Source organism: Lygodium microphyllum, chromosome 30, assembly GCF_053477565.2.
Source record: "Lygodium microphyllum isolate KBCC chromosome 30, Lygodium_microphyllum_v1.1.10, whole genome shotgun sequence".
Lineage (NCBI taxonomy): Eukaryota > Viridiplantae > Streptophyta > Polypodiopsida > Schizaeales > Lygodiaceae > Lygodium > Lygodium microphyllum.
The window spans coordinates 103,698,733-103,717,684 of record NC_141164.1 but is presented as its reverse complement, the minus strand read 5'-3'; positions in this window follow the sequence as shown (position 1 = coordinate 103,717,684).

Sequence of the window (18,952 nt, the reverse complement as noted above, 5' to 3'; positions counted from 1 at the left end):
GCTCTCCTAGGTCCTTGACCTTAAACTCAGCCTGTAAACATGTCTTTACTTCAGCAACCCCGCTTTCATCATCTCATGTAATGATTAAGTCATCAACATAGACCACTATGATCAGCATCACCCAATCGGAAACCATGTTGCTACAAATAACTGCTGATGCGAGCATTCCATGCTCTGGGTGCCCGTTTCAGCCTATATAATGCCTTTTTCAGTCGGCATACATGTGCTGGAAATTCTGGATGCACATAGCCTTCAGGCTGTTCCATGTAAACTTCTTCCTGTAACTCTCCATTCAGAAAGGCATTCTTTACGTCCATCTACCATAGTTTCCAGCCTCTAGCTATTGCCAAAGCAATCACAGTTCTAACTGTAGCCATCTTTGCTACATGGCTGAAAGTCTCCTCATAATCAAAACCATACTGCTGCGCATACCCTTTACAACCAGCCTGGCCTTGTATCTTTCCAATGATCCATCTGATTTATATTTTACCTTATACACCCACTTGCAGCCAATAGATGTTTTGCCCTCACGCAACTATACCAAATCCCATGTGCCATTTTCAGCCAAATCTGAATATTCCTCATCCATAGCAGCACGCCAATCCTCATCTACAACTGCCTCATCAAACTTACTTGGTTCTCTAAAACCTGTTACTTTCATCATATAAGCATAATGACGGGCTGAATATCCAGTGTAAGTATACCTATCAACAGGTCGTCTGACCCTCTCTGATCTCCTAAGTTGTGCCTCACTGTGAGCTTGCCTCTCATGAGGTGGCACATAACAACTCTGCCTAGCACCTGGCGTCATAACAGACAGAATCCCCAATTCACTGTCTAAGCTGTCACTGCTAGATGAATCATAACCTGTAGTGAGTGGACCTGTTACATCTTCAAAAACCTTTTCTTTTCCCTTATCTGTTCTCCCCCTCACTGACATATCCGTGTCAATGGATGCAGTAGTGTGACTGCGCAATCGTCCTGTCCAAGGACTCACTGTAGATGATACATCTCCTGTTTGACCACTCATGGAAGTACTCTCTATAGGAGTATTTTCAGCATGACTCATGCTGGGTGAGCCATCAGTAGGCACTGCAACAGAATTCCCATACCAGGATGCTAACTCATCAAATACCACATCTCTGCTTATGAGTGTTTCATGCGTAGAAGGTACATAACACTTATAAGCTTTCCGTTCCTGTGCATATCCCACAAACACACTCTTCACTACCTTAGGATCCAATTTCTTCCTCTTCTCATCCGGTATATGCACATATGCAATGCTGCCAAATACCTTCAAGTGCGAAATATCAGGTTTATGACCATACAGCCTCTCATATGGAGTGACATCATGAATCCCTACTATAGGGGTTCGATTCAGCACATAGACAGCAGTCATCACTACTTCAGCCCAATAACCATTTGGCAAACATTTCTCATTCAGCATAGCTCTAGTTGATTCCATCAGGACCTTATTTTTCCTCTCTGCAACACCATTTTGCGGCAGTGTAAAGCTACATGTGAGTTGTCTTCTGATCCCATATTTAGCAAGATACCTGTCAAAGTAATTAGAGACATATTCACCTCCTCCATCTGATCTCAAACAGGATATGTAGCAGCCCAACTCATTTTCATTAGCATGCTTCTTGAAGTCTTTGAATGCATCAAACACATCATATTTATGCTTGAAAACATAAAGCCAAGTGTACTTGCTGAAATCATCAATAAATGAGACATAATATCGTGCACCTCCAAAAGATAGTGTTAGGTATATCCTCTATGCTACATAGTCAGCCTCACATTTGGTCACCCTTTTGAAGGGTCTTCCTAGGAGGGTTTCCTTACCATATTTAGCACTATTTGGAGGAACATGAAATAGGATAGGCAAGCTTTCGGCTTCAATTGTTGCAAGGATTTTTCATTTCCCTATGAGTGCTTGTGGAGGTCCCCCATAAGGGCTAAGAGCTGCATTAGTCAGTGTCAACTCTAGTTGACCTAGTAGGGTCCATGCCTCATAGGTCAAGACATTAAAATCTACTCCTTCATCAATTAGAGCATCGATAGTGCACTCTCTTTTCGTGGTGAGTTTGACCCTAAGATAACAGGTGGTACCATGTCTTCATCTTCGGAGTCTTGGCTTGTAAATTTAAGCCTTCTGACATATGCTCTTGAGTCCCCAACTGCACAACCACATGTGGATTCTCCACTAATGTCTTGGATCGTCAGTGCAGTGCTATTCAAGGAGTATCTATTGTCAGGACTGCTGTATCTAGTCATTCTCGCTATTGTAGCTTGATGTTGTCGCTCTCCGCTTTGACTAGATGCAGTCCAAATGCAGTTCATGTAAAGCCATTACCACGCTAGAGTCGAATTTGGAGGACCTGTCACGGCGTGTGTTTTCTCTCCAGCCTACTTGGGGGAGGTGCAGAGGGGGCAGAGCTCCCTCAGCAGGGGTCCGGGGGGCAGTCCCCCCTTGGCCCAGAGGGCCATTACGGTAAATGCCATACGTAATCCAAGAGACCGTTTATAGCCAAATTTTAACTACTTGCTCTAAGATTCAACCCAATGATCGACCTGTGATAGGGTTTTGGCTCTATGTGGTCTCTTGGTCAATTTTACCACCTTCAGGTAGAAATTTGAGGAAATCTAAATTCGGCCCAACAAGTCTGAATTATAGGGGCCGAATGCCCAATTCGGACCGTCCGAGGGCCGAGTAGAAAGGGTCGTATGTAACTATCTGAGTGCCAAATTCGGCAGTCCGAACCTAGATGTTCAAGGACCGAGTGGGCCGAGGCCGAGTCAGGAGGGCCGAGTGGGCCAAATTCCAAGTTAGTCCGAGTGCTCAATTAGGACGGGCCGAGCGATGGGTGTTCGCGTGATAGTGGACTGAATGGTTTGAGGATCGAGTGGCTAAGGGCCGAGTCAAGTGGTCCGAGGGGGCCGATTCTGGGACTTGGCCCAGAATCGCCATCACTCGGACACGCCAAGCACGATGCATTTTTTTTCGTCGGACCTCACAAAATTTGCCGCGCCGAGCGTTGGAGGCATTCCCCCTAGTCAAGCAACTCCAAATCCATCCTACTCATGTAGGGAAAGGTGTAGAATTACCTGGGCTAGGCAAATATCTCTCAGATGACAAGATCTAAGCGGATCCACTCACGAAGCTTTCCTCTTCTCTCCTGCTCTCCTGAAATCCTGCAATGCACAATGTGACCTTTCTTGCCACTCTTGGCCCTTATATCCCTTCACGGGTATGGTATTGATGCCCCCAATCACTCACTTACCGATCTTAGGTATCACAAGTGAGCTTTTTACCATTTTTGCACAATTTTTTCCCTGTTTTTGCCCTGTTTTGCAACAGTAAAGCCTAATGCTTGTTTTCTTTGTTTTTCTTTTTTTTCTCCTACTCTAATGCATCCAAATCACAAAGTAAATACCTACACTACATCTCACAACATAAATCTCAAAAAAGAAAAAAAAAACCTACTTGCCAAGGAGATCGAATACCATCTTCAACCCCCTCACTTCCTACCTATCTCAAGCACCGGTTCGGGGAAAACCCTTACTTCGATGCTCGATTCGAAGCGCGCAAGCGCTCAAGGCTTGAATCCGTTGGTCCCGGCAACGAAACCAAAATGTGGGAGCTTTCGCTTAACCGCCAAGACCCAGGACCGCTTATTACTTCAAGCGTTCCAAGCCAAGCACTAATGGCTATCTCTCACATAGCGGACGCGCCATCCATATCTACAGGTGTAGTAAGCTTACCTCCGTGCCATTTGAGTTACCTCCTCTCCCACACACTCCGGTAGCTCCACGATCCAAGTGCAAGCTTCAAGCAAGCTCCATCCTCAAGCTCCGCACTCCAAGCTCCATCACCGCGAGCAAGAGAAGAGAAGAAAAGAGAAGAGAAGAAGGGAGGAGAAGATGGAGAGCTTCTCCACCCCACAGTCCCTCACCCTCACACCCTCACTCCCTCACACTCTCACACTCCCTATCTCGAGCACAAGCTCAAGCAAGCAAGCAAGAAGAAGAAGAAGAAGAAGAAGAAGAAGAAGAAGAAGAAGAGAGCTACTTTTGGCCACACACAAGAATGAGCTTCTCATTCACTTTTCAACTTTATATACAAAACCCTAAATACATTTTGGGCAGTCATCCCCTTATCCCCTTTTTTACATGGCCAACCGTGGCCTAGGCCCTTTTTCCCATTGCCCTTCTAACTTCCTAGCTTCCTTCCTACCGCCCATCTACCTTTACAAATTGCACGAGTGAGAGCCCGGTGCTCTTTAAATTAAACCATGATGCGCTTGCGTTCTTTTACAAAAGTATTGATTCACGCTTTTCTTGTGCGCCATTTTCCTTTATTTAGGACTTTTCTACATTTCTTGTGCTTCCATATTTTTCTTGGCGCGCCTTCATCTTCCGTTTCACTTTTGCCTTGGCCTTTGTCTTCTGCTTTAGCTTTTTCAGATTTTCCACCTTGTTCTAACAATGTCCAATTTGGAGTTAAATTCATAGCCTTCACTAGATGAGGGTGTTTCTCTGGGTGATCATAGCTTTTAGACGGCCCCAATTTCATATAATGTTACTCAATCAACTTGTTTGAGTCTAGCTTGCTCATAATCTAGTACTTTTGGATACTCTAGCCACATCTTGTCATAGTCGATTTTGACTACTCCATTGATGAGCAATGCTTGTATTTCCTTGGGATTGGCATTGACAATAGTTCGTTCTATTGTTTACCCATCAATGTCATACTTGATCATTTCAACCTCTATGGTTAAGGCTTCTCCTTTTGATTCACAATCAATGTAGGTGCTTTTTGCATCTTCTGCATCCAAAAACTCACAATTAATCATTGCTTCTTCATTTTCCCCGGGTCTCCTCTCGAGAAGCACCTAGTTGTAGAGTAAATTTAGATTGTGCACCTTCATCCATTTCCATAGCTGAGCTTCAAGAGCTCCTCAAGTGGTTTTAGGTTTGCACTTGGGTTGTTTTGTAGCCTACTTTTCAAACATTCTAGAATTTTGATAAGATCCATTTTATTTGTAGGCACATGGTAGGTCCTACCAAAATTTGTGCATATGTTTCTTGCCATCATACAAATTGGAATTGAAGGAAACTTCTTATTCAGTGTTTTTGCCACTTCATTTTGTCCTATTGCATTGTGCATTCTATTGGGGCTACCTCATATAGCCATCCTCATTGTCTAGAAGGCAAGTCAATGGTAGCAAGAATATGCATCCAATCTCACTCATCATCAAGATAAGGGATGTATTTTGTGGTCTGGTTTTAGCATTGCCCTTCAATAAGGCAGAGATGGCATTCAGGTCAAGTAGTGAGGTCTTCCATTTGTCCATCTCAATCCTAATTACTTTTGTGTGATTTTTGAAGAATATTAAGTTGTTATCCCAATCCTCAATTGCCCATGAGCTTCTCATCTAAGGTCAACCAAGTAGGATATCATGGTCCACTCCCTCCATGACAATGAAGTTCAATGAGAACCCGATACCTGCAATTTTAATAGGGTGATCCTTAGCACACCAAATGGGTTGACCTTTATTCTATCGGCCAACATAACATTGAAGTGTGTAGTTTCCATGAGTGGATTGTCGCAAGCCTATAGAACTATATGGTTGAGAACACTATCTCTTGAGAAATTATTACTTTTAGTTACATCGGTCTCTCTATCCACTTCCAGCATGTAGGGCTTTGCTTAACCAGTTGGATTCGGAATAGGGAGTCCAATGATGAGGTTAAAGTGGCAAGGATGCTAGCATTTGGTTTCTCCTACTCATGCCCCCATTGTTATAATTCCACTGGTTGTGCCTTGGCTAATATTTAGTTGTAGTGCCACTTGGCTTTAGATGCATCTGGCATTTGGTTTTCTTTTTTCCCTTATAAGTTGGAGAAGTGGGTGGATTCACATTTGACAAGCCATGTAGCCCCTATTTTACTATTGGTTTAATGTCTTGGAGATGCACTTGTGCCTCCTTCACCTAGCTTCTTCACCCTGTCCATTATATCGAGCCATTGCTCATGATAAGGGTATTCTCCAATTTTGGTGCTCCCCTTCTCTTTTCTTTTTGGGGTAGATATTTTTGCTTCCACATCAATAACTTGCTTTTCCTTTATCATTGTTATGGCACTATTGGTTTGGAGTCTTAGTTTTGCTTTGGCTCTCTTTCTTTCAACTCTTTTTGTCTATGGATGAGGTGTCCAAGTTACTTGGTCCAATAATTGAAATGTTGGCATGTTTTTCTAAGACTCTAGGTATGACATTCAAGGGAATCGGCATGGCATCATGGTTGGGTATTTTGACTTAAAGACTTCAAGTGGCATTAGTGGTATAATTGCCAAGCTAGTGAAGGGTTCCCATCTAGGGCAATCAACATATGTGTGTGTGACACTACACTCTAGAAATCTCAAGTTAGCTTTATCTTTGTTTACTTATTCTTTTTCTAGGCATCTAAATTATACATGTCATAGGTGAGTAGAAGTGCAACAAGTTAGAGGTTCATGTGGAAAGTCAAAGCATGGAATTCCCATGCTTCAACCTCATTCCCTACCCAAAGCCATAGCAGAACTAGTCTAAAATCCATCAAGATTAGATATCCCTCTTTGTTATAAATGACATAAGAATTAATATGTGATTCTTTTTTTAGTGGCTATTCCATGAAATGCATGGGACTGTCACTGAGTAGATGGGTGATAATGGGTCTAAATGTTATTGGTATCCTTGTCAAATTGATGTCCATCCTAGGAGTTATAGGTATCTATTCATGAGGTGTCAGTAGCATAAGTGGAGTTCCTTTTCCATCCTAGGAGTTATAGGTATCTATTCATGAGGTGTCGGTAGCATAAGTGGAGTTCCTTTTCCATAGCTAAAATACCTATTCGTGGAATAGAATAGTTATGGATAGACATGAGAATATGGTACCCTCCTCAACAATTGGCACTGCAGCATGGCCTCATATCCAATCCTTTCATAGTTCATGAAGATGTATGATTATGGGTTTGGACATTTTGATGAAATATGATTGTCGCTACAATGGACATGACTCAATGTGTGGTCATGTGTGTCATCATAATGTACCTTGAATTTTTGTGAGCTTCATCTTAAGTCCTACCATTGCCTATATAATGACCACACTTTTCCCCTTGTCCTATATATCTAGAATAGGCTGATCATTGCAGATCACGGATCTCTCACTATAGATGGTAATGATGCTTGTAGATTGAATAGCTTTTGCATTCCTCTCCTTTAGTAGATCATCCACATGGACTTCTTCATAAAAAACCTTGGCTAGCATGTCCCTTTGTAGATTCAAATTACTTGCTAGCACTTTATAGAGTTCCTAATTATTATTCATGTTAATGAACAAGTGGAGAGCCTCGAGGCGGGGGGTGGTCATTCATGAATATATGTGCGTATCACATGGGTTTAAAATAGGAGATTTTTTAAATATTATTTTTATACATTTTTTAACATACAAAAGGGTGTCATATAGAGGGGTTATTTATAGATTGAATAGAAAAGGGTTGTGTTTTATTAATGAAAAATTCACAAATAAGGGTATTTATAAATAGTCTTTGAATGCGTATGATATAGAATATATATACATAATGAATCGCCTGAGTGGGGACCAATTTTTAAGTAGATCATTTGGCTCTATTGGAATCCTCTTGTAGAGACTTCGGACAAAGATGGCATTCATTGCTAGGTTCAACTTTTTGGTTAGCAAGTGGTCATCTAGGATCAAGATGGTCATTGGCTTATTCTCCCTTCTGACTAATGCGACACAATGATGGTGGCTAGGGTCTCAATCATTTGTTTTCCTTAAATGTTTCCAAGAATTGGCATGTGTTTCTTTATTTTTCCCATTTCTTTCTACAAAGTGCTTGTTGTTGGATAAATCTTTTGGTCTCATGGTTGGTCAATCATTTATCTTTAGGGTTTCTCAATCAATTTTTTTCTTTAAATGTTTTTTATAATTGGCATGTGTTTCTTTATGTTTCCCATTTAATTCTACAAAGTGCTTGTTGTTGGAGGTGGAGTAGATAGTCCAAGGTGCACAATTAGGCTTTTGATTTTCCACAAGTAATGTGATTGTATGCAATGCACTTTTGTGACAACGGTGCTCAATCAAAATTTTTAATTTATGTGCAATTCTCATACAAACATTGAGATGAAAAACATTGTTTGACTAGCACGTCAAATAGAGAGACCTTGAGAAGGGTGACTTAGTGTTGCTCCAGTCTGTTAAAGGTGAGAAACAAAACATGAAGTTTAGATATCTTGACCCTTTCTGTGTACACCAAATAAGAAGAACTAGCAACATGGAGCTTGAGACTCTCAAAGAAGAAAGCTTTTACAATGACAAACACATCAAAAGGTATTATTTGCAAGCACACACATTGCATGAACCTCCAATGATGATGCAATAGATCATCATATATACTCTAAAAAGTACAAAGATTCACCCTGATGATGATGAGCTTGTACTACCAACTTATCTTAGGGTCAAACTCATTGCAAACAAATAGGATACAACTTATGCTCTAATTAATAAGGGATTGAATTATAATGTCATGATATATGATGATTGGAATAATATTGGATAACCTCAACTGATCCCTACCATTTCCAAAGCCAACATGTATGGGGGCATACCTTGCACCTATTAGGGAAATGCCAAGTGATCTTGACATTTGACACTAAAAGATGTCATGCCATTTTTTGTGTATAGTTTAATTCACAAGGAGTTGGGGAAAGAAGCCTTATTGGTTTGACCAATATGCCAAGTGCATCATTGATTATGGCATGTAGCCAATTCACCTAGCACTATCCAATTAAACATCATCATAGCTTTCAACAAGGGTATGCTTGTTTCTTCGAAGCAAGTAATGCCACTAACATCCTCAACCTCAGTATAAGCACAACCCATAAGGAGCGGGGGGAGGTAAAATATTGCTTAATGAGATGCTCCAACACAAGTGGACCACTAAGAACTAGTGATTAATATGAATAAACCAAATATGAACCATCAAAATTGTAAAGAAGGGATCCTCTAACTGAATCAAATTTGCCTAATCTACATGGAAAAGAAACTTAAATGTATTAATCTAAGGAAACATGAAAGAAATGCTTAAACAAGCTAGTGCCATGGAAACTCACCTCCATGTAGGTGAAAGACATGAACTAATGACAAAGAAAAATTACATGACTTCTAAGTTCATAATGACAAAAAGCCCCTAACTTTGGCTAGGGCTACCGATTTATAGCAAACCCTAAGCCATAGTCCTCTAATCTTATTACAAAGGCTTTTACCATGTCATTGGCCTTATTTATTTGTCATTGGTCTTATTTACTTCATTACAAACCCTCCCTACTTCAATTAGCTTTGTCCTCAAAGCTGCAAATGGGAAGATGCTACAATGGATATACAATGACCTCTAAACCTAAGAGGGAAGGAAATGTGTTCTAACCACAAGTTCTTCAAATTTTGAAGCCCATAAGAAGGTCAAAGTAAATAGGTATCAGAGTGTACATGTAGGGTTTCATGGCCCATGTAATACATTATATAGGCACATGGTAGGGGTATGTTTTTGTGAGGCACTAGGTAGGAAACTAGTTTTCTAAAATATGTCTGTCATGTGCTACTAAAGCAACCTACCTATGAGAAGTGTAACTTATAAAACCCTTTGATAAAATAATATGCATATACACATACATATTTCATGAGATATATGTAAGTGACGTGTTGGATAGTCCACTTTGGATAAAAATCTATGGCGGGATCTCATTATGTAGTCATCACATCAACTCTCAAATTGGCCGCACTTTAAGACTGTAGAGATGGTTACATGTTAAGTCACCTGCAAAAATGCTCGGGTTGTTTCACAACTAGTGATCCATGGTTCTTGCTTAGCTTATAGCTTTTTTGCAACTAGTTGGGACACCCATTGGGATGAACAAGACCTAAATGTCATGTCTATTTTACCATGTCACATAAATATGTCATATGAGGTGAGTTAGATTGGATAGAAAGCACATCAAGGCCAATTTCTCTTCAAATAAAAAGACAAATTCTAGCTCCAATTTCCACATAAGATTGACCTTACTTGTTTTTTGTATGCATAAGCTTGGCCCCTTTAGGTTTTTTCTAAGTTCCTTTGAAAAGGTAGGCCTTTGTTAATCAATGATTATGTTTTTCGATTTGTATAGTTTAGATTTTTGTAAGATTTAACAAGTAGAAGTAAAGGTCTATCCTCTTAGATATGTGAAACACTTTCTTATGATATCCATTAATGTCTCCTCAATTTCTTTCTAGATCCTTCAACATCAAGCATTTCAAGTTCTATAATGTTGGTTATATTGATTGATCGTATGTAGAAATGACCTAGGGCCCTAAATATGTGAAACACTTTCTTATGATATCCATTAGTGTCTCCTCAATTACTTTCTAGAGCCTTCACCATCAAGCATTTCAAGTTCTACAATGTTGGTTCCATTGATTGTAGTTTGCAACATGAAAGAAAGGATTGTGCTGCTTATCAAGAGGCCTTGGCACGACAACTCATCTTTTGAAAAGATGGCAAGATCCATGCACAATAAATGGGGTTGCCTCTTGCTTTGAATTTTGGAAAGGGAGGTATGCAAACATTGTTGGAAGACTTGCATGTCCGAAATGCTTATGTGGCTATACATGGTACTACTTTTGGTCTACAATTGGATAGAATGCTGGGCCAATGGTCAGGCTACAATATGGACACATGCTTTGCATGCAATCGAAAAGAGAAAAACTACTGATGTTGAAATGTCTCATGCAGGGCAAGACATTCGTGACATAACTAGTTGGAATCACCAGTAGATGCATATTCAGTAGATGCATATTTAGCAAAAGTGCAAAACACGGATGTACTTGTGGAAGAGAAATGGAAGAGAGATGAAGATATTGCAGGGACATCTAAGAGAGTGACAAGAAGAAGTGTGAATCAACCTAAAGCTACAAATCAACCACCTCTCGAGCATGTTATGGAAGAGGTTGGGCAGGAGCAAAAACACAATAGCAAGCAAGAGAGCAAAAAGAAGGGCAAATAGTCGGGCTATAAGATGCAGTTTGATATTGAGATAACCACCATAGATGCCTTGGAAGATCCTGGAGTGGAAGAGACAGCCATTACATCTATAGCTTTTCTTAAGGCATTTGAAGAGGTTTATGATGCTCATGCTTTACTTAATGCACGAACTCAGATAGAGATTGGTGAATTATTTGATGCACATGATTTATAGGATACAGTTATCATTTTTGAGATAGTCCATGAGCTCGAGGATATGCCTTTAGAGGATGTTAGATGTGATGCTCCACAAATGGAGAATGTTTCGGATGCTTTGTCAAAGGCTTTGATAGGAAATTCAAAGATTCTTTAAGATATGGATTGCTTCTCTATTTTGGGTGATAGTCAACATGTGTTGGACGCAAGTGAGGCTTATTTTATGTTTGATGTGGTACACAATTGTTAGTATAAGCAGATTTCCATGTGTTGGACTTTGAAAGAGTAGGCATGTTGATATGCATTTGTTGATGGGTGCATTGATAGCTTGTATTTGGAGATTCAATAGCCTCTAGTATATGATGCACACCCAAGGCCTAATGACCTTGGAGTGGAACATGGATTAGGCAAAGAAAATGAAGAAAACTATTTTCTTGAACCCTTTAAAGAAAAAAAGAAAATAGCGTTCTGTCAATGTTTGGTCTGGTGTTAGAGTTGTGCGAATGCTAATCATTTTGATTTATGATCTAGGGGGTGCCTTCTTATGTGCATGATGAGTGGCAAGTTGATGCTATGGGTATTTGACTCAGGTGGTGCATCAATGGCACATATTGGAGGATGTGCATGTTCAAAGGGGGTGGATGTCATGCCGCTACTATGGACACAATTTGAAAAACATTGAAGTGCACCATCATTTAAGTTTCTTACTAATCTAGAGAGTCAAATGTCATATTAGTCATTAGTGTTAGTGTCCATAGTATGAACGGTTCAAATTATGGGATTTTTGGACAAGTTTTAGCCTATTTTTTATATTTGGGATATTATTTTTAATAAATATCCTAAAAAGGTATAGTAAACTTCTAGAATAGGGTGACATGCAAAAATCAAGTTACTTTTTAGCCAATTTTGGGAAAGCTCATGAAAAAAAGAGGGTATTTCAAGTTCACACGCGGTGCAATTGTAGCTTTTAGACATCAAATAACACTCCGAATAGGGAGACGAAGAAGGAGAAATCTAGGAGAATTTTGAGCAAGTGTCCTATGGTTTTACCTACCTTTTAGGGCCAACAGAACCATTAGATTTGCCACTACAGCAGCAAAGAAGAAGCTAGCGTTTGGTGCACATTTTTGGTCTAGCAGGGAGCTCCATGAGATCCAATGCTTGGAGATTGCTTTCAAGTAGTCCTAGACAAGGATTTTGTTTATTATCTCACGCTCTATCAATACATAGAGCTTTGAATCATTGAGCTTTGTCATTATATTGTGTAAAGGCTTTGACATATTTGAATCCCTTGCCTATTCTTTTTCTTCTCTTATATCTCCCATTCTCTACTTCTATCTCTCTCTGATTCCCAATGGAGATGACGTATCAACTAAAAACCTCTGACAACGTGGCATGATTTACATACTAAGACATGGCACACTAACATAAGTGATGATGTAGATATCTTCTAGAATGTTCTAGAATCTTTTAGAAACTTCATGAAAACAGGGGTTTGTCCTAGCTTGCATACAAACCAAGGGGTCCTTGCTTGATTGTCCACTACATTGCCCCCCTTCTAGCAGCAAGTTCCACTAGGGGCGATGGTGTGTTTTTGAATAGGCTTTGACTTGGTTGGGTGTTGAAGATGAAATTTGTGAACCTTAATAAAACCTCTTTAAATATGTGAAGCTGATTCCCATGTTTATTTACTTGCATCATAGCCCTCCCAATGGACAAGATACTATAATATGCATCTTGAAATTCTAGAATTTAGGACTTTGTCTACTTCATATTCTTAGTAATCTTCAATTATGATTCAAGATGATGGATTTGGGATATTCGATGCATGACAACATGGCTTCAAGATTGAAACATGGAATACATGATGGATTTTCATGGACTGGAAAAGCTGGAGATGATAGGTGATTGGATTTACTTGGTTGAGAATCTTGAAGAGTCCAAGTCATTGATAATCCAATTTTTGGGAAGGGCGAGAAGAATGTAGATCACGTCAAAGAAGCCAAACTCAATCTCCATTTTTGTGATGTGGACAATTCATGCGAAGCTTATTTGTATTTATCTTATATTTCTCTTGAGTTTGCTTGATCTGTTCTTGCAGCTGTTTATGAATATCAAAGAGGTATTGAGCTAAGTCTACAGTAGTTGGATTCTTCTTCTATGATCTTATGTAATTGTCTATCCTTGGGTATTGACCATAATTAGCAAAGAATGATGTATATTGAGTGGAGGCATAGGAGGAATTATTGTATGCAAACTTAGCAAGGAGTAATAAATCTACCCAATTGTCTTGATGAGAGCTGATTGTGCATCTAAGGTATTGCTCCAAGACTTGATTCACTCTTTCTATTTGTCCATCACTTTGTGTGGGTGATTTTCCGAAGAAAGATTCACTTGTACTCCCAAAATTTTAACGAGACTTCTCCAAAACCTAGATATAAATTGGGGGCTACGATCACAAACAATATCATTAGTTAACCCATGGTATTCATATACCTATTCCAAGAAGAGTCTTATTATCCCTTCTTCATTGATATTCTTGATTGTTGGGTTAAAGTGTGCCATTTTTGTGAATCAATCAACCAACACCAAGATAGATTCATACCCTCTAGAAGAAGGTAGTTCAATAATGAAGTCCATGGATAAGGATGACCATGGCTTACTTGGAATAGGTAATCGCTAAAGAAGGCCATGAAGTTGCCAATGAGGGACTTTAGCTTGATTGCACATGTTATAACAATGCACAAAGTACTTGACTAGTTTCCAAATTTGTGGCCACCAAAAAATTCCTTAAAGCTAGCTTGATTGTCTTGTTAAAACCAAAATGCCCTGCTGAGGGGAGATCACGTCTTTTCTTAAGTATATTCACTTGCAAGGGATCAAGAGGAATGTAGAGGAGTCCTTTACATTAGAGCAACCTATCAATGTCTAGAAAATCCCTAGTTTATTCTTGCCCTTTATGTAATTGCCTTCTTATGTCCCTGGTGAATGAGCCGTTTGTAATTTCCTTCTTTGTTAAGATGGCAAGCTCAACACAACTGGCACCCACATACTTGGATGAGCATTTTCACATTCATATCACTAACATGGTTAGTACTTCCATCAACATATCATTCCAATGATACTTTATAGATGGAAGTTAGTCCACCTACCTAAGTTATGGGATATCTAGCTAGTCATCTTTCTACTTAGTGTGTTCACACTATGAAAAACTTATATATTATATATGTTATACTCTCTCTTATTCTCAATAGACTCATATATATTGAATAAGAAAAAAGACTAGGGTTTTTTCTTTGAGAGCTGATTTTTGAGCCCAAGAAGTGCTTAAAATTTGCCCAAAAATTCGAATTTCAAGGGAAAAATAAACTCCATTGAAGGTGGCGTAGGCAATTGGGTCGATTTTAAGCAACAAGCAGCCGACGGGTTCCAAAAGTGCTTTAAAGACCCACCAAGTGATGGTTGCGGAATGTTTCATAATTTCTCGAGATGTCAGATGAGAATTCAGAAAATTCCCAATAGTGGGGGACTTTGAGACGGACATGCAGTAATTTTCAAGAGTCGAATCGGAGGCCGAACGCAAGAATGGGAGTGCCTGAGGGCCAAGACCAAAAGAGGCCAAATGTAAATGGACTTAGAAGGAACGGGGGTGACCCTTGGGGTCTCCCACCCCTAAATTTCAAGGGGGGGGGGGGAGGGGGGGTTTTTGCGTGCAGTAGCAAAACAATGACATACTCCCCCCCCCCCCCCCCCCCCCCCCTCCATGGAAAAAAAAGATGTGGGGGCTGAAGAACAACCCCCCCCAGTAATGGAGCAATGATCTACATTATTACTTCGCTCTCCAATGCCACTCTTTGCTCCTCCAATGGCTACCTGGTTACTGAGTGCCAATTTTAGTCTTTCTCTCTCCTCCCTCTCTCTCTTGCAAAGGACAGTTCTTGCATGTGAAGGGAGATGAAGCCCGGGTGGTGAATGCTTGTCCACTGGCGTGGTATCGGATCGCTTCCGAATTGACTTGGGGCTGGAGATGGATGATTGGAGATGGGCTAAGCATTAATGATGGACTGTTTTTCTATCCCGAGTCCGGTTTTAGAAACCTGCAACCATAAAAAACCCGATAATTCTATTTTATAAAGGAAAAAATGCTTCTTTTATAGGTTTGGTTGGCCAAATGATGTTCATATTGGATGAAAATTGGTAGGAATGCCTTTTCTGTATGTTTGATGATTCTATGTCAGAAAAATCAGAATATGTAATGCCATAATACTAAAAATACTTTTCTAAACCTCGAAAAACACGCATTTTACAAAGGAAATGGGATTTTTTGTCAACTTGGGTTTGATAAAAAGGATCCATGAGGAATGAAATGTAGAAAATGAGTGATTCTTAATTTTCATAATTAAAAAACTAGTAAATGCTCTATTTTCTTGATAAATAAATAGTGAAAAATAGTAAAAAAAGGGAAAAATAGGTTTTTGTGCTTCGAAAAATAAAAAAAGTATGATTAATATTAGTGAATTTTTTGGCAAGGTTGAGGCATGAGGTATAGCCTCAGCTCACCCTTTTTTTTATGTTTTAGTGTATTTTTATTACTTTATACATATTAAATGACAAAAAAAATAAAACCCTACACCTATGCAACGATACAACATATAAGTGGTAGGGGGAAAGAAGGGTTGTGGAAGCATTTAAGTGCTGAGAATGAAGTAAAGTCTAATATTTTGGTTGTACACGTCATATAGGACGATAAAAATTTAAGTGTTAAGAGGCTAGTAGCACGAGGTAACTCAGTGCTAGTCTCTAGCAACGCAACAACAATGAGTAGATTGAAAATCATTGAAGGGCTGATTTGCCACTCCACTTTGTTGATTTTTAATTATAAATGTTTGTGCACAATAAGCATCAACTTTTGCATTTTGCATGCCACATGGTACAAAATCCTGGATGCATCGCACCTATATGCTGAACATTGACCAATGTTGAGAGTGTGAGGAGGTTCTTTGCTGTAGGAGCAGTTCCTTGGGATAAGTTTAGTGAGGAAACATCAACTCGTGGATCATTTGATAAATCAAAGAGTGGAGCTTGTATGCTTGTTCTTTATGTTGAGCAGTGCATCTTGGGGCCAATCCCCTTGATATAGGAGAGCTGCAGTGAGGCTACGATGTTTTAGTTGAGGGGTTGCCTCCTATGTATGTGATACGAGGTGTTATACCTATATGTTATGGGATCTCCCTCTGAGGAGAAGGGAAGGTAAACATTGGGCTGTGTCCTATTACAAACGTAGAATCCATATTAGAGTTTAGTGTAGTGTGAGCCTTAGACATTCCTGGCCGCGAGGCCGTGTAGGGTGTCTTGTGTGTCTTAGAGGTCCTTAGAGAGCCAGTGTCATGCCCATCTTAGGTCCCAACAGGTGGTGCATTTGTCGAGAGCTGCCTATAAGTGGTGGTCTCCGAATCTAGGTCGTGAAGGGGCCTATATTTATAATGTCAATTAGGAGTGTGCTAAGCTAACCATAAAATGGAGTTCGTTCAAGGATAGAAAACCTTGGCTTTCGTATACAAAACTTACTGATGGACTTAGCTAGTTATGTAGAGAATGAGTCCTCTACATAATATAATTTAGGTGTTGATAAGAGTAACTAGTTAGTGGTTACCCCATCCTCTAATATGATGGCATGGACCAAGGTTCACCTTGGTGTGGTCTCTACCCAAGAAGAATCATGTATAACCATCCATCAACCTAGAGAGCATGGAATAAGTATATTGAAAGATATAGCGGTCATGGCATCAACAAGTGATTATACTAAAGCCATAGTGCCATGGGAAAAACTCGACATAGAGTGGAGTGCAGTAATAGCTGAACCATCCCATGTGGTGGGGCATCGTGCCAAAATTTTAGGTATCACAAGGATGTGAGAATCCCTAGTTGTAAAGGGAAAATCATTGCTTAAAAGGCACGGTCCCCAGGTCCTAAGTGCGAAGGATAAGTTTGCTTTTGATGAGGGGCAAAAGCTCCTAGATAAAGCCATCATGGAACTACCTAGGAAGGAGCAAGATATGGAAGATCCTCTAAGAAAGGATCGGGATGACATGCTAAGAGCTATAGGACTCCCTAGACCACTCTATGAGTTGGTAGAAAGGGATGGCAAGGATAATATTAACCTCCCTACACCAGTAAAGGTGGAAATGAAAGAGGTTGGAGACCCTAAGACATTAGAGTTAGGTCATGAATATGAAGATTTTAATGATCCAATGTTGATCCCAAAGGAGAGGACTGAATGCCCTCCTCCTTATAGGGATCTTCCAGTGTTTCATGGGCTAGTAAATGAGGACTCGATGTTGCACTTAAAGGAATATGGCCTAACGTGCCTTGCAAGTGGGTTTGGTGACACACATCGGATGCTTGTGTTCTCAAGTACCCTCTGAAGGGAGAAGCTAGAAAATGGTATTGGAGCATCCCAAGAGGATCGATTAAATCCTTTGATGAGCTATGTGATAGATTTTTAGATGAATATGAAAAGAAGGTGCATATGAGCCACGTTTTAGGGCAGCTTATGCACGTTAGCCAAGAGTCCTATCCTTCTGCTAAAGAATACGCTAGAGCATTTGACGATATCCTGAGACTTTGGCCAAGAAGAACTACTATGTTGCCTAAGGATGTGCTATGTGAGCTCTTTATGAGCGACTTAGAGATTAATACGCAAATCCAAGTGAGGATGCGAGATCCTAAGTTATTAAATGAGGTCAAGAGGCATGCAATTGACTATATGCAGTATATTCAAAGATGTTGGGAAAACTTTTGGAGTTTCCCTCGCTCGTTGCAAGTACATCCGAATATCTAGCCAATTTTGCAAAGAGAAAATCCTTTCGCTAATACCAAGACAACCTTAGCAGGAGATCTTGGTGGTCAAAATCTCCAAGTAGGAAGTGGCAATCCTATGAGTAGTGATAATATGCCTCTTAGGGATAAAAAGATTCCAAGCTGAGCAAGTCCCATCAAGGCTTGCAATGCTTCCATGAGAGGTAGTTGCGACGGTCACATTGATAGAACCAATGGGCCTACCAGTGTGGATGTGTGTCTAATGAGTGGTTCTAGTTTTTCTCTTAGTAAGGCTCTTGAGAGACCTTTCCAATTTATGGACGAATCATGCTTTCGATTAGATGTTGTTCCTTTTAGTAAAAGCATGGTTTCTATGAATAAGCAGTTGCAGAGTGGACAAAGGCAAGTAAAGACATATAATATGAAGAAGATGCATCATGCCCAAGGTCCACCTATGTTGAGTAGAAGCCCTAAGGATGTGAGGCCATCTGGCTATAACAATAAGTCTACTTTGAGTCCATTAGACCAATGTAGCAAAATGAGGCAGTCTAAGAATATGAAAAGGAATATGAGATGGGTTTGGAGACCCAAAATTTCTAAATGTATGGTTGGCGTGTCAGATGACACGCCAGGAATTGCATGTGGACATGCTTTGATGGATTCCCAAGAGGATGTGACTAAAGGCCATAATGCTACATCTGGCAATAGGGACCACCCTGAGATGCATCTAGGTGATGGGCCTAGGGTTGAAGTTCTACCTAGTTTGGGTTGCAACATTGACCTATTCCAAATCCCAAACAGGGAAGGTTTGAATGAGCACAAAGCTGTGATTCATGAGCCCAATGAGGTCAGTAGTTTC